Source organism: Rana temporaria, chromosome 1 (assembly GCF_905171775.1).
Source record: "Rana temporaria chromosome 1, aRanTem1.1, whole genome shotgun sequence".
NCBI classification, from domain to species: domain Eukaryota; kingdom Metazoa; phylum Chordata; class Amphibia; order Anura; family Ranidae; genus Rana; species Rana temporaria.
In genome coordinates, this window is record NC_053489.1 from 331,984,800 (window position 1) to 332,000,745 (window position 15,946).

At 44.4% G+C, this 15,946-nt stretch overlaps 1 protein-coding gene across 2 annotated transcripts in view; it reads right to left on the bottom strand.

Moving 5' to 3' along the window:
• PLPPR1 (phospholipid phosphatase related 1) overlaps positions 1-15,468 on the bottom strand; it is a 206,168-nt gene extending 190,700 nt beyond the window's left edge. For both annotated transcript variants that reach the window (XM_040361011.1, XM_040361010.1), the window contains exon 1: positions 15,133-15,468. The gene's annotated coding sequence lies outside the window, so the exon portion shown is untranslated. The remainder of the gene's footprint in view (positions 1-15,132) is intronic.
• Between the last annotated feature and the right edge of the window lie 478 nt (positions 15,469-15,946).

Below are 15,946 nucleotides of genomic sequence, written 5' to 3' on the forward strand. Positions count from 1 at the left end.
ATACAGGTGTTCAAATACTTATTTGCAGCTGTATCATACAAATAAATAGTTAAAAAATCATAAATTGTGATTTCTGGAATTTTTTTTTTTTTATTATGTCTCTCACAGTGGACATGCACCTACGATGACAATTTCAGACCCCTCCATGATTTCCAAGTGGGAGAACTTGCAAAATAGCAGGGTGTTCAAATACTTATTTTCCTCACTGTATCATAGAAGTCTAAATTTTTCTACCACAGAACATGGTGGAAGTTGCCATTGCAGCAATTAGTTCCTTTGAAAAAGGAATTGAACTAAAGAGCAATAACGTTTCACTGGTTGACACAATCAAGTTTAAAACCATACATGGAAAAATATGTTTAATTTTTGAAGTATTATTTGTATAAAACTTTAAATGTCATCCAGAAAGATTAAAAACATTTGCATAATTTGGGTCTTTACAGTTTGTGTTTCTGTTGGGGATATTTCCCGTCACTTATTTTTACCAATAGGACACCCGGATAAAAAGAATATAGGAAATGGGGGTCACCTGGACAAGAAGGCACTACACCAATGAAAACCTCACAAAGGGCCTAGGCTTTTCTTATTGTACTGAAAATTGCTTTTGTAGAGTGCTCAGGGCCTTTTAGAGTGCTCAAGGCCAAGTGTATACCTGTGTCAGTTAGAAGCTCTTCCAGCCCGCCTGGGTGCCTCCGAACAGTACCTCTCTTTGTGGCCATTATAGCTCAGTATGCAAGGAAGCTTAGATGCACCATTGTGCTTTCCATCCCTCCGCATTCGGACGGTCTGGCGCCAAACAGTCTTGCACTGGGTGGGCTCTTCTCACTGCTTATGTTAACTCTAGTGCCTACTTACAAATGCCCCTGCACTGGCAGGAGATCTCACAAAAAATCTCCCTATTTTCAGTACTGTGGCAGTCCTCTCCCATTTATCTATACACTGGACAGTCCATACAATCATCCCAGCACTTATTCCTCTGTCGGTTGCTACTGGCAACAGCAGCGTGTACTGGAGGAAATCCTTGGCAAAGCACCCACATTTAGCGCTACCTCCATGAGGGCCACTGCATTTAGCTGGTTCTTTCCCAAACAATACAGAGACCGCATGTCACCCAAGCAACAGTCCATTCATTCCGGCTCCAATAAACAGAACTTGTAACAGTTGAGGGATTGGGGCATGGGATACTCCAAAATGCTAAGTAACATTAAGCAGAGGACACTTTTCTCCTTGTAATCTAAACCCTCACAGCTAGGGACTATGATGTAGTATCTTGGCATCTGGTTACCCTGCACGATTGCACAGCTATAGGTAACCAGTGCATATTTGGTGTGCTGCACAGTCAAAGGGAGTCACCCAAGGTCTTTACTCACAAGTCTTTACTCACAGTCGTCTCCTTCCAGCCTCTTTCGGACATGGTTCAGTGAGTGAAACTCTCCTTCCAGACCCGATCCGCTTGTAAAGAATCCTACATCCAGCTCTAGGTTAGTCCCAGGTCTCGAGCCATGTCACAGTTGAGACCCAGCAAAACAGCAACTCAGTCTATAGGTTCCTCAGAGGCAAGCAGCCCCTTGAAGCTCTCAGAACCTTCCCTTGGGCTACAGGCTATTTACCACCTCACAAACCACCTTCTGGATGCCCCTCCCCAGGGATTGGCCATGGCATACTTAATATACAAGCCAGTTATTTGAAAACAATCAAACTCCCAGCCTGTGAAACAGTGAACAGACCAGAGCAAATGATCACTGCTTCCCTGATTACAGAAGTGAAAAACTAGATTTACTAGATTTACCTAGCATCCTATGCTATAAGGGTGCTACAATGTTGTTGCTGTATCTATAACATTGGAAAAAATTCATATCACTTCCCATCATTCAGCTTTACTGTCAAGAAGACAGAAGTAGAGGGAATAGAGACTGTGACAGCGTGGTTCCCTGTCATGGTGTATGTGGCCCAGTATTTTCAACTGGGCAGGTTGAGGGTCTCCAGGATGGTTGTTTGATTTGGAGAAAACTGTTCTTTCAGTTTCCTCCGTAGTTGGTAGAATCCAGTTTGGGACTTGGAGCCTGGAGATTTTGTAGTAAACCTGGTGGGTGGAAATTTCCAATCCTGGGACCGGGTTTTAGGAATAGCCAAGACACTGATTGTGCAGGTGGGTTCTGGGCTTTTTGTAAAGTCAGGACCAGGGTTCTGGGCTCCATCTTACCGAGAAGTCCATGTGGGTGTAAGAGAGCAGCCACAACGGTGCATGTCTGCACGGTGCAGTCTGACAGGGCAGACAGAGGGCCCAAGCCTGTGGGCTGTTGAAGCAGAGAAGCTGCGAAAGAGAGAGTGCTAACAGAGGTACGGCATTTGTACATAAAACCAGGGACACTGTTCCAAAATCAGGAGAACCAAAGCACAAAGCCTCAGCAGCAGTGCTGCTAAAGCGAGCCAGGAGGCTGAATCGTACTTTACTTTTGCATTGATGGTGGAAACCCATGTGTGGGCAACTTTTTGTTTTGTTGGACATTTTTTTTCCCTTTTCTGCAATAAAAATGGGCCAACACATGTATAAATAAAAACCTCCCAGACATGCTAGCCCAATTCCTATTCTCTCATTTTGGCTGTATTGAATTTTGAATTTAAGATGGCATAGAAGAGAGTGCTATTTTCCAACACACCACTAACATTCTGTCCAGTAATCCCACATCATTAAACTACCATCTGTTATTCTGTAGCCTCCTTTTGACTATATCGGAAGCTTGCATAAAACAATATGCTGCACAGCAGTGGTATGCTGGCCACACACGGTCAGATTTTATTTTACATTAAACCTGTCGGATTAACTTAATTTACCAACAACTGTGCAGTTATAAGGGCAGTTATAGGAAAGCCTGTTTCGGTAAACTGTCACACAATATACAAATCGAAACAAAAAAATCTGACTGTGTGGCCAGTTTTATATAAATGTCATAAGTCATTTGTTATACCCGTTGGGACACTTTACATATACTGTTATAAAGGAATGTTTTTGCATTATACACAAGGGGCTATTTGTAAAACAGCGAATGTGACATTTGCCAAACATTCACTACAGGTTAATCTTCCGAGTTTATGTATTTTAGCCACTTAAAATATATATAAGAAATAATGTTTTCTCAGTTTAGGCCGATTTGTATTCTTCTACATATTTTTGGTAAAAAAATCTAAATAAGCGTATATTGATTGATTGGTTTGCGCAAAAGTTATAGCGTCTCCAAAATAGGGGATAGTTTTTTTTTTTTTTTTTTTTTTTTTATTTCACAAATTCTTTAGGGGATAGTTTTATGGCATTTTTATTATTATTTCTTTTTTTACTAATAATGGTGGCGAGCTGCAATTTTTATCGCGACTGTGACATTATGGTGGACACATCGGACACTTTTAACGCTATTTTGGGACCATTGTCATTTATACAGTGATCAGTGCTATAAAAATGCACTGATTACTGTGTAAATGACACTGGCAGGGAAGGGGTTAACCCCTAGGGGGCAAGGAAGGGGCTAGGTGTGTCCTAGGTAGTGTTTTTAACTGTGGGGGGATGGGCTACGAGTGACACGACAGTGATCATTGCTCCCGATGACAGGGAGCAGTAGATCGCTGTCCTGTCACTAGGCAAAACAGGGAAATGCTTTGTTTACACAGGCATCTCCCTGTTCTGCAGCTCCGTGACACGAACGCGGGACACCTGCGGACACCGACCGGATTTTCAAAGCAACGTATAGGTACGTTGCTTTGCCCACACGAGCCATTATGCCGACGTATATAGTAATTAGGTCGTCGGCAAGTGGTTAATTTAGAGAGAAAGACTAACCATCTGTAAATGTTTGGTGATTATCACATTTAGTTTTAAAAAGATGTACTATTATGGCATTATGACATATGGTGGCTCTTTATCCAGTTGCAACCCGCATAACATATACACTATGGGCCAAATCCTCAGCCAGGCGGCGTAACTTAACTTTCAGCAGTTAAGTTACACTGACTTAAAGTTTTTACCTAAGTGCCTGATCCTCAAAGCACTTACGTAAAAATTTCAAGCAGTGTAAGTTAAGTGCCGCCGTCGTAAGGCGTTCCTCCTCTCCGGGGGGCGTTTACAATTTAAATGAGGCGCGCTCCCGCGCCGGCCGTACTGCGCATGCGCGTGACGTCATTTTCCCGACGTGCATCGCGCGAACGTAATTGACGCCGGGCGGCTTTGTGGATTGCGACGGGACACTAAAGTTACGACGGGTGAAAAAAAGACGCGCCGGGAAAACAAATAATTTTAAAAAAAAATGACAGCGTCGCTCGGCATGCATTCCTGAGGGAGAACTCCATGCCAATTTTCAATGAAAAAAACGGCATGGGTTCCCCCTCAGGAGCATACCAGGCCCTTAGGTCTGGTATGGGTTGTAAGGAGACCCCCCTCCGCCGCAAAATTGACGTAGGGGGTCCCCCTACAATCCATACCAGACCCGTATCCAAAGCACGCTACCCGGCCAGCCAGGAAGGGAGTGGGGACGAGCGAGCGCCCCCCCCCCCCCCTCCTGAGCCGTGCCAGGCCGCATGCCCTCAACATGGGGGGGTTGGGTGCTCTGGGGCAGGGGGGCGCACTGCGGGCCCCCCCACCCCAGAGCACCCTGTCCCCATGTTGATGAGGACAGGACCTCTTCCCGACAACCCTTGCCATTGGTTGTCGGGGTCTGCGGGCGGGGGCTTATCGGAATCTGGGAGTCCCCTTTAATAAGGGGGCCCCCAGATACCGGCCCCCCACCCTAAGTGAATGGATATGGGGTACATCGTACCCCTATCCATTCACCTGGAGGCAAAAAGTAAAAGTTAATAAACACACAACACAAGGCTTTTTAAAATATTTTATTATTCTGCTCCGGACGCCCCCCCTGTCTTCGTTATTAGCTCAATTACCAGGGGGGGCTTCTTCTTCCACTCTCCGGGGGTCTTCTCCGCTCTCCGGGGGGGGCTTCTCCGGACTCCGGGGGGCTTCTTCCATCTTCTCCCCTCTTCCGCTCTTGACTCGGCGAACCCCGGTTCTTCTGCAGCTCTCCGGTGCCTTCTTCTTCAGCGCTGGCTGCCTGCTATGTTTGTGTGTTAGCTCGATTTCAAACAGGCAGCCGGCGCGGTCTTCTGTGATGTCAGGGTCTTCTGGTCTTCTGTTCTTCCTATGTTGCCTCGTCGCCTGTTGTCGCTGTAATGATGGAAGCGCGCCTTGCATCACATTTATATAGGCATCACCGTCCCATCATGCTCCGGTAGGTACCCACGTGGTGGGTGCACGTGGGTAGGCACCCACCACGTGGGTACCTACCGGAGCATGATGGGACGGTGATGCCTATATAAATGGGATGCAAGGCGCGCTTCCATCATTACAGCGACAACAGGCGACGAGGCAACATAGGAAGAACAGAAGACCAGAAGACCCTGACATCACAGAAGACCGCGCCGGCTGCCTGTTTGAAATCGAGCTAACACACAAACATAGCAGGCAGCCAGCGCTGAAGAAGAAGGCACCGGAGAGCTGCAGAAGAACCGGGGTTCGCCGAGTCAAGAGCGGAAGAGGGGAGAAGATGGAAGAAGCCCCCCGGAGTCCGGAGAAGCCCCCCCGGAGTCCGGAGAAGCCCCCCCGGAGAGCGGAAGACCCCCGGAGAGTGGAAGAAGACCCCCGGAGAGCGGAAGAAGAAGCCCCCCCTGGTAATTGAGCTAATAACGAAGACAGGGGGGGCGTCCGGAGCAGAATAATAAAATATTTTAAAAAGCCTTGTGTTGTGTGTTTATTAACTTTTACTTTTTGCCTACAGGTGAATGGATAGGGGTACGATGTACCCCATATCCATTCACTTAGGGTGGGGGGCCGGTATCTGGGGGCCCCCTTATTAAAGGGGACTACCAGATTCCGATAAGCCTCCGCCCGCAGACCCCGACAACCAATGGCAAGGGTTGTCGGGAAGAGGTCCTGTCCTCATCAACATGGGGACAGGGTGCTCTGGGGTGGGGGGGCCCGCAGTGCGCCCCCCTGCCCCAGAGCACCCAACCCCCCCATGTTGAGGGCATGCGGCCTGGCACGGCTCAGGAGGGGGGGGGGGCGCTCGCTCGTCCCCACTCCCTTCCTGGCTGGCCGGGTAGCGTGCTTTGGATACGGGTCTGGTATGGATTGTAGGGGGACCCCCTACGTCAATTTTGCGGCGGAGGGGGGTCTCCTTACAACCCATAACAGACCTAAGGGCCTGGTATGCTCCTGAGGGGGAACCCATGCCGTTTTTTTCATTGAAAATTGGCATGGAGTTCTCCCTCGGGAATGCATACCAAATGCCGTCGCTTGAATGGGCCTTTACAAGGTGTGACTAACTTTACACCTTGTAAAAGCAGCCCTAGTTTTACACCAGGCAAACTAACACTTACGGCGTAAAAACTAGGTACAAAAGCTTTGAGGATCGCCCTAAGTGCTAATTTGCATACTAACAGAGGCATTTCGACTCGAAATGCCCCCAGTGGCGGATGCGGTACTGCATCCTAAGATCCGGCAGTGTAAGTCCCTTACAGATGTCGGATCTTCTGCCTAACTTAGGAAAACTGCTTCTGAGGATCAGTTCCAAAGTTAGAACCAGAGATACGACGGCTTACGCCGGAGTATCTCTTTTGTGGATATGGCCCTATATTACCAAAAGTATTGGACGCCTGCCTTTACACGCACATGAACTTTAATGGCATCCCAGTCTTAGTCCGTAGTATTCAGTATTGAGTTAGCCCACCTTTTACAGCTATAAGAGCTTCAACTCCTCTGGGAAGGCTTAGGTGTGTGTCTATGGGAATGTTTGACCATTCTTCCAGAAGCGCATTTGTGAGGTCAGGCACTGATGTGGACGAGAAGGCCTGGCTTGAAGTTTCCGCTCTAATTAATCTCAAAGGTGTTCTACCGGGGTTGAGACCAGTCAAGTTCCTCCACTCCAAACGCGCTCATCCATGCCTTAATGGAGCTTGCTTTGTGCACTGGTGTGCATACATGTTGGAACAGGAAGGGGCTGTCCCCAAACTGTTCCCACAAAGTTGGAAGTATGAAATTGTCCAAAATGTCTTGATATGCTGATGCCTTAAATGCTCCCTCCACTGAAACTTAGGGGCCAAGCCCAACCCCTGAAAAACAACCCCACACCATAATCCCCCCTCCACCAAATGATTTGGACCAGTGCACAAACTCGTGTCAGCAACAAGAAGGAGTGGTGATGTCACTTCTCAGGTATGTGACAGTACTCGGACCTAGAGAATGGCTGCTAAACCCAGAGAAGTACCAACATTGTTAACGGCAGTGGAGCAGGGTGAGTATAAGGGGGTCAATAAAGGAATATTGCAGAGAAATGCATGGGCAAGTTGATAGTGTCTCTCTAGCATTAGCAATGTGAGATATGTATCAAAATGCATATAGTATTGGTTAATAAGCAAAAAATTATAATTTCTGGTCCAACTCATATTTGTGTATATGGCTATTCTTTGCAAAGCCCTGTAGAGCAATAATGTTCATATTTCACAGCACTGTCTTCTCACTACCATGGTCGGGCCTCAGTAAAAAATGACTATAGCCTACAGAAATGTTTGCTGATTTAATAAACAGAGATGCCTAATGCTTAGTTGACTAAATTCTTCGACCTGTCCACAGGAACTGTCAGATATACTAGCTCTTCTAGCAAACGTTAAAGCTGCAAGACTATTAGTATAGGTCAGGGCATACATGGTAACTTTACCCTACTACACAGCAAAAAGAGATTTTCTAAAATATAGTAGATTTTTGGAACATCCAGTTTATGTAGAAAATATCATTTGAAATATTCCTATACACAAGTCATAAAAATGATGCCAAGCAAAATATGGAACCTGTGCATAATATAGCGATCTGGTTACAAAATGCATGTCTAACGCCCAATAATCAATGAGGCTGTCACATACATTTACCTGCTCAGTCTGACCCTTAGTGATGGATGAATTTGATATGGAGGTTCTGGGAACAGGGGGAGGAAGGATCAATATTCTTTCATTACGTTTCATGTTTATTTCCTCATTAGAAATGTGTCACATTAGCAGTATAATGCAATAATATTAAAACAATTAATAAAAATGTCTAAGCTTCCAAATGATTGAAATTCAAACACGGTGTACCACCTCCTATACATGTTTAGGGTGCTAATTAGATCTACCTAACAATTTCTAGTCTTAGTTTAGGACAATTCATATCTATATCTTAAAATTGTGTATACCGTGGCACTGTTACGCAGTCATTTTTCAGGAACTGATATTACGTATAATCAGGGTTTGATATCATGTTTGGTCAGCCAGTTGCCTGGACCACATTTAGGATGTAATAGTCCTTGAAGGTGGTTAGGCTGATGATTCTGTTCTATATAATAATGGGTTTCTGTGAACTACAAAATCCTTCTGTAAGTCCACATTAATGTTTTTCATCCAAGGATAAATACAGAAATTAGGCTAACGTCAGTTGTGGCATACTGTAACTGAAAGAACGATGGACAAGATTAGTTTACATGGATGAGGCATTTGCAGGGGTGAATAAAATGATCAACTTATATTTATTCATGCAAAACCTTTATCCCAAAAGGAAAGTTTTTTGCTGTAAAAGATTATAAAGTGTGGGCTAGAGTTTGGCTTCAATCTGTTTAGTGTATATAAATCTGTGAATACATTTTACACTACCCTCCCCCAGACTGACAATGCTTCTGTCTGCTGTGCAGGGGAGTTGCTAGGTGGCAAAAAGACCAGAGGCTTCACCCCAAAGTCGCCACCAGGGGGGGGGGTAGTCCGAGGTGGTCATGGCGCGTTTTTTTTGGCTGGGCGGTGGGGTAGTGCGGCGGAGGGTAAGCTTACTTGCTGTCTGGCTTACCAGTGCCCATCAATGACCACTAAACTCACCTACCTGACACACTGACCTCACCTACCTGACATACATACACTCACCTAACCTACCTGACATACATAGACCTACCTGACATACATAGACGTCACCTACCTGACATACATAGACCTACCTGACATACACTGACTTCACCTACCTGACATACATAGACCTACCTTACATACACTGACTTCACCTACCTGACATACACTGACCTCACCTACCTGACATACATACACTGACCTCACCTACCTGACATACATACACTGACCTCACCTACCTGACATGCATACACTGACCTCACCTACCTGACATACATACACTGACCTCACCTACCTGACACACATAGACCTACCTGACATACACTGACTTCACCTACCTGACATACATACACTGACCTTACCTACCTGACATACATACACTGACCTCACCTACCTGACATACATACACTGACCTTACCTACCTGACATACATACACTGACCTTACCTACCTGACCTACATACACTGACCTCACCTACCTGACATACATAGACCTACCTGAAATACACTGACTTCACCTACCTGACATACATACACTGACCTCACCTACCTGACATACATACACTGACCTCACCTACCTGACATACATACACTGACCTCACCTACCTGACATACATACACTGACTTCACCTACCTGACATACATACACTGACCTCACCTACCTGACATACATAGACCTACCTGACATACACTAACTTCACCTACCTGACATACATACACTGACTTCACCTACCTGACATACATACACTGACCTCACCTACCTGACATACATGGACCTACCTCACATACACTGACTTCACCTACCTGACATACACTGACCTCACCTACCTGACATACATGGACCACCTGACATACACTGACTTCACCTACCTAAAATACATGGACCTACCTGACATACACTGACATTACCTACCTGACATACATGTGCAAGTGTACTGCTCGTCGGGGCCATCTTGTGCCTCTCATCACAGCGGCAGGCCATCATGTGTCACAGCAGCCAGCCAGAAAGGAGGAGGAGGAGAGGAGAGCCGCCCGCCCGAGCCAGGATCTTACAGTGATGTGGCTAGTAAATGTCATTGCCGCCTTTTAGAGCCTGCGGTGCCTATAATGGACGTCACACGTCCCGCGGTCCCAGCATTGGACCTGTGGGACGTCCATCATAAGCGCCGCAGGCTCCAGAAGGCGGAATTCCATTGGAGTAAAAGAGAACATGTTCTCTATGTAAACTCCGATGGTATTCCTCGGAATATCCAATTGAAAAACTCCAATGGGGCATACACACGGTCGGAATTTCTGATGGAAAAAATCAGTCGTACTTTTTCCATCGGAAATTTTGATCGTGTGTACGGGGCTTTACTGGCCAGATCACCAGGTGAAAACAGAGGCGGGAAAGCCAAATAAAAGAAAACTGATGCAGACACCATATCTAATGATTGGTAAGCTGTACTATAATACATTTTTTTTGCTTTGGTTTTAATACTGCTTTAAGTCATAGTCGTTTCCAAAGGCAAACATGTAAAGGCTAGCATTGTTTAGTTACTAACTGGACTCTTTTACCCAATGATGTTACCCTAGTGGACTCAGATATTAGACCATGGGCCAGATTCTCGTAGTTTGGCGTATTTTTGTGCGGGTGTAACGTATCCTATTTACGCTACGCCTCCGCAACTTAGACGGGCAAGTGCTGTATTCTCAAAGCACTTGCTCCGTAAGTTGCGGCGGCTTAGCTTAAATAGGCCGGCGTAAGCCCGCCTAATTCAAATTTGGAACAGGGGGGCGTGTTTTATGTAAATAACTTGTGACCCGACGTGATTGACGTTTTTCACGAACACCGCATGCGCCGTACGTGGAATATCCCAGTGTGCATTGCTCCAAAGTACTCCGCAAGGACGTATTGGTTTCGACGTGAACGTAAATGACGTCCAGCCCCATTCACGGACGACTTACGCAAACAACGTAAAATATTCAAAATTCGACGCGGGAACGACGTCCATACTTAACATTGGTACGCCTCATGTACGCCTCGTATAGCAGGGGTAACTTTACGCTGGGAAAAGCCTAACGTAAACGGCGTATCTGTACTGCGTCGACCGGGCGTACGTTTGTGAATTCGCGTATCTAGCTGATTTACATATTTCTAGGCGTAATTCAGCGTATGCGTAAATATGCAGTTAAGATCCGACGGCGTAACAGACTTACGCCGGTCGGATCTAATACAAATCTATGCGTAACTGATTATAAGAATCAGGCGCATAGATACGACCGCCCAGACTCAGAGATACAACGGCGTATCTGGAGATACGCCGTCGTATCTCCTTTGAGAATCTGGGCCTATGACTATAAGCACTAACCTTATTCTCTCTGGAGAAGAGACGCTTGAGAGGAGATATGATAGGAATATACACATACCTCAATGGTGATACTTGCATAGGGAATAAACTATTCAGTCTCAGGGAGTGCAAGAGGACATGGGGCCACTCAATGAAGCTGGAGGATAAACTGCGTAGGGGGGTTTTCACTGTCAGGGTGGTGAAGATGTGGAATTCACTTCCACAATCGGTGGTGTCAGCAAGAAGTAAAAATAGCTGTAAAAAACTCTTGGACGTGTATCTTAGCGAGTACAGTTTACAGTGATACGGGAAATGATTCTGAACACCTACACCTACACAGGTTAAACTTGGTGGACTGGTGTCTTTATTCAAACTTACCAACTATGGGCCAGATTCACGTAGAATCGCGGCGGCGTAGCGTATCCTAGATACGTTACACCGCCGCAATTTTTCATCGCAAGTGCCTGATTCACCAAGCACTTGCGATGAAAACCTACGCCGGCGGCCTCCGGCGCAAGGCGGGCCAATTTAAATGGGTGTGTGCCATTTAAATTAGGCGCGCTCCCGCGCCGGACCTACTGCGCATGCTCCGTTTCTTAACTCCCGCCGTGCTTTGCGCGCCGTGACGTAATTTTTTTGAACGGCGACGCGCGTAGCGTAATTCCGTATTCCCGGACGGCTTACGCAATAGACGTTATTTTTTAAATTTCGACGCGGGAACGACGGCCATACTTTACAAAGCAATACGATTGCTGTGTAAAGTTAAGGCACCAAAAAAAACGACTAACTTTGCGACGGGAAACTAGACTAGCGGCGACGTAGCGAACGCGAAAAACCGTCGGGGATCGCGTAACTCCTAATTTGCATACCCGATGCTGGTTTACGACGCAAACTTCCCCCAGCGGCGGCCGCGGTATTGCATCTTAAGATCCGACAGTGTAAAACAATTACACCTGTCGGATCTTAAGGCTATCTATGCGTAACTGATTCTATGAATCAGTCGCATAGATAGAAACAGAGGTACAACGGCGTATCAGGAGATACGCCGTCGTATCTTATTTGTGAATCTGGCCCTATGTAACTATGTAACTCTACCAGTTGTTAGTGCATGTTTTCGATGCGCAAATCAATCCAAGCTAGGCACTCCAATTGGTTTTACTTTAAAAACTGGGACCAATGAGCACCATAAGTATCCTGTAAAGGTTAGTGCCAAGGCATCCCTTTTTTAACATAACCAACTAGCCCACCAGTAAATAGGCACTGAAAAATAAAAGATAAACAACTTGCCTGTACAAAATGAATTTACAAATTAAAATAGTTTGAGCAACATAATCATCTTAAACACTATTTTTATTGGAAATCACATGTGCATGCGATAAGCATAGAACATATCACACATGTCATCTGCTGTGTAATAAATGTAAAGGGTAGATAAAGCTACATATAAGAAAACCAGAATTACTGCAACGCCCTACAACTACAAATATTGTGCATGATGTAAAACACTTGCACGGCTTTTTCCAGGCCTGTTCATGTTACATCCATAGTCATTTTCTTTGTAATGTGATTGCTGATAATTGACTAGAGAATTGGTCCCTGTGCAGAAATTATAGCAGTAACTACAGTACATGTTTTCAATTTTCACAAATAGGATGTATAGCATCACATAAATCACTACACCAGAGTGCAGCGCTCACTCAATAAATTACAACCCTAAAACAAATTGTAATCCTTAAAAAGAAATAGCATAGAAACTAGATAAGGTACCTGATAAAATATTTACTTTATATTTCACGGTAGCTGTACTCATGAACAAACAGCAAAAGTAAATGCTAACCCTCCAAGTTGTTAGTGAGCAGACTAGACCCACCCCCTTCCATTCAACGCTAACCTTCCTATTGTTTGTGCCCTAGAAAGTGAGCACAGAGCATTTTCCTTTTAAGAAACACACAGCAGATGGAACTAAGGCTGGCCATGCACATGATTGTTTTGTATTGTTTGAAGAAGATTTAACAAACGTGGGAATTCTAAGGATCCTAGGTACCATCAGTAATGACTGATAAGAATGGGAGCCCTAAAGCGGAGGTTCACCCAAAAAAAAAAAAATTGTTAACATTACATTCAGCCGAGTTGTCCTAATGACAATCGGTTGTTTTTTTTTCGTACATACCGTATTTTCACCGCCGCTTCCAGGTATGTCTTCTGCGGGACTGGGCGTTCCTAATTGATTGACAGGCTTCCGACCGTCGCATACTGCGCGTCACGAGTTGCCGAAAGAAGCCGAACGTCGGTGCGCAGGCGCCGTATAGAGCCACACCGACGTTCGGCTTCTTTCGGCAACTCGTGACGCGCTGTATGCGACGGTCGGAAGCCTGTCAATCAATTAGGAACACCCAGTCCCGCAGAAGACATACCTGGAAGCGGCGGTGAAAATACGGTATGTACGGGGAAAAAAAAAAAAACAGCCGATTGTCATTAGGACAACTCGGCTGAATGTAATGTTAAAAATGTCTTTTTGGGTGAACCCCCGCTTTAAGAGGAAAGAATTTCCAACTAGTTGGGAAATTATTCTCAGCAGAGGATTATCTTTAGTTCATCCTATCATTCCAAGGAATCATTTCGATTAAATTGCCGCTGTCATTTAATTAAGAAACAATTGTAAACAACAATTGTCATCCTTAAATTGCATAATGTATTAAAATAATGTCAATATGGGTTGCTATATTTTGTATAGCATTCTGATATACCAAAAAACGATGGCACTGTCACATTTTAAGAATTGCTCACTAGCGTAAGATTCACATTAAAAGCTTTCAAATGAATGAACATTACTTTTCAGTAAAATCTATTTAAATTGATGCTTAACGTGGTTTCCTATTAGAACATTATTATTATAAAATGCTTTGCAAATTGATGTACACCCCTTACCTAAATGAGCTTATAAACTAACGTGCCTTGCACAACCACAGAGACAGCATGTTCAGTAGCCAATTCATTTATGGATATTTAATGCGTTAGAATTTTCTGCACACGTTTTTTAAAATCCTGCAAAATTCTGCTTATAATTCATACGATCACATGTTCCCAAATATCCCATCCATCCCCCCCCTGCCATTAAAAAACAGAATTTCCCTGTGCAGATTGCATACCATCCCCTGGGAATGTGATCACCAATGATAATATGAAAGCAACACCAGCCCCCAACCCCCCCTGGTTTATTTCACAAGCTTGCAGACACTTTGTGGTAGTATTAAATAATAAGTCATCATGTCCATGCATGACCTCAACATCACCCCTTCTTCTTTTTTTATTTTCCAGTCCAGCAATTAAACAGAAAAAAAAAATGCATCCCTTTGATAAATCTGACGCTTTGTTTTCAAATTACACCGTGATTTTCACGCATTATCTTTACTACTTTCCAAAACTGACAGCACAATGGGAATGGCTGGTGTAACCTGCATATTCCACATTCCCAAAGATCCCAGTCCAATAAAAAAAAAAAAAAAGAAGCTATATATGCAAATGGAGAACAACGTATTAATGCCAAGCTGAATGAGCTGGTGTTTGACAGTACATCAATCTTAGCTGGTATCCAAGGCTGCAGCATCCTGCATAATTTGTCATGGCAATAAAAGGAAAATGTAAGGGAACACCATTTCAGGTACATAGGTCCATGTTGTAATAAACCTTTGCCGTATAAAACAGGAAAGATACCATTTCATTCGGCACATCGCCTCTCCATACTGTGGTGTAACCAAATCACAGCAGGATTTGTCGTTTCACCTGATCTGGTGTCAGCCTACAAGCATTGTTTTCATGTCACGCCACTTCATTGTGCCTCTTACCTTTTTGCGTTGTTTTCGTTTCAGCCGGTCTGTCCAGCTAGGAGTCCCAATATCCCGTCCAACTTGCGAGTGACAAAATCCCAAATGAAGGCATTTCTGATCGCTGCTCTGGGCTACAAGATCCTTGTTTATTGTGTGCTGGTGCTGATGTTGCTGACTTGTAATCCTGCTTGTGTGCATCAATCATGCATCTCTCTGTCTATCTCTTTTTCTGTGTTGTTTCCCAAATACTGGAGATGCTGGGATTTTTTTTTTCCAGGCTTCCCCTATTTGTATTAATGGATGGAATTAGAAAGCTACTTGCTTAGGAGAGGAGGAGGAGGAGGAGAAGGAGGAGGGGGAGTAACAAATACAATAGAGCATGCGCATGGCAGATCATTAGTGTCTCTCTTTGAGACGCACAAACACATCCAGTGGGTAAAGAAAAAATAGCAGTGGAATACAGTATAGGATTGTGTGTCATAAAGCTGGTATTTCTCTCTAAATTATCTAAAATATATATATATATATATATATATATATATATATATATATATATATATATATATATATACAAAAAATAACATAATTTAATTTTGGAGTAAAGTGGTAGATGAATAGCTGAAGCGATCGACAGAGAGATCCAACAGCATACATTATGTATACACGCACATGCACACAGAGACTCCCTCTCTCTCCTTCTCTAGATTTATTTCAAGTATGGATACACTCGCTATATCAATGTAAAAAGGACAGCCAAGGCTAAATTCACATTAGTCTCCTGTGTCTGCTTTATTTAAACCTTTCGCTGCCAGAGATATTTTTGCTTCTTTTG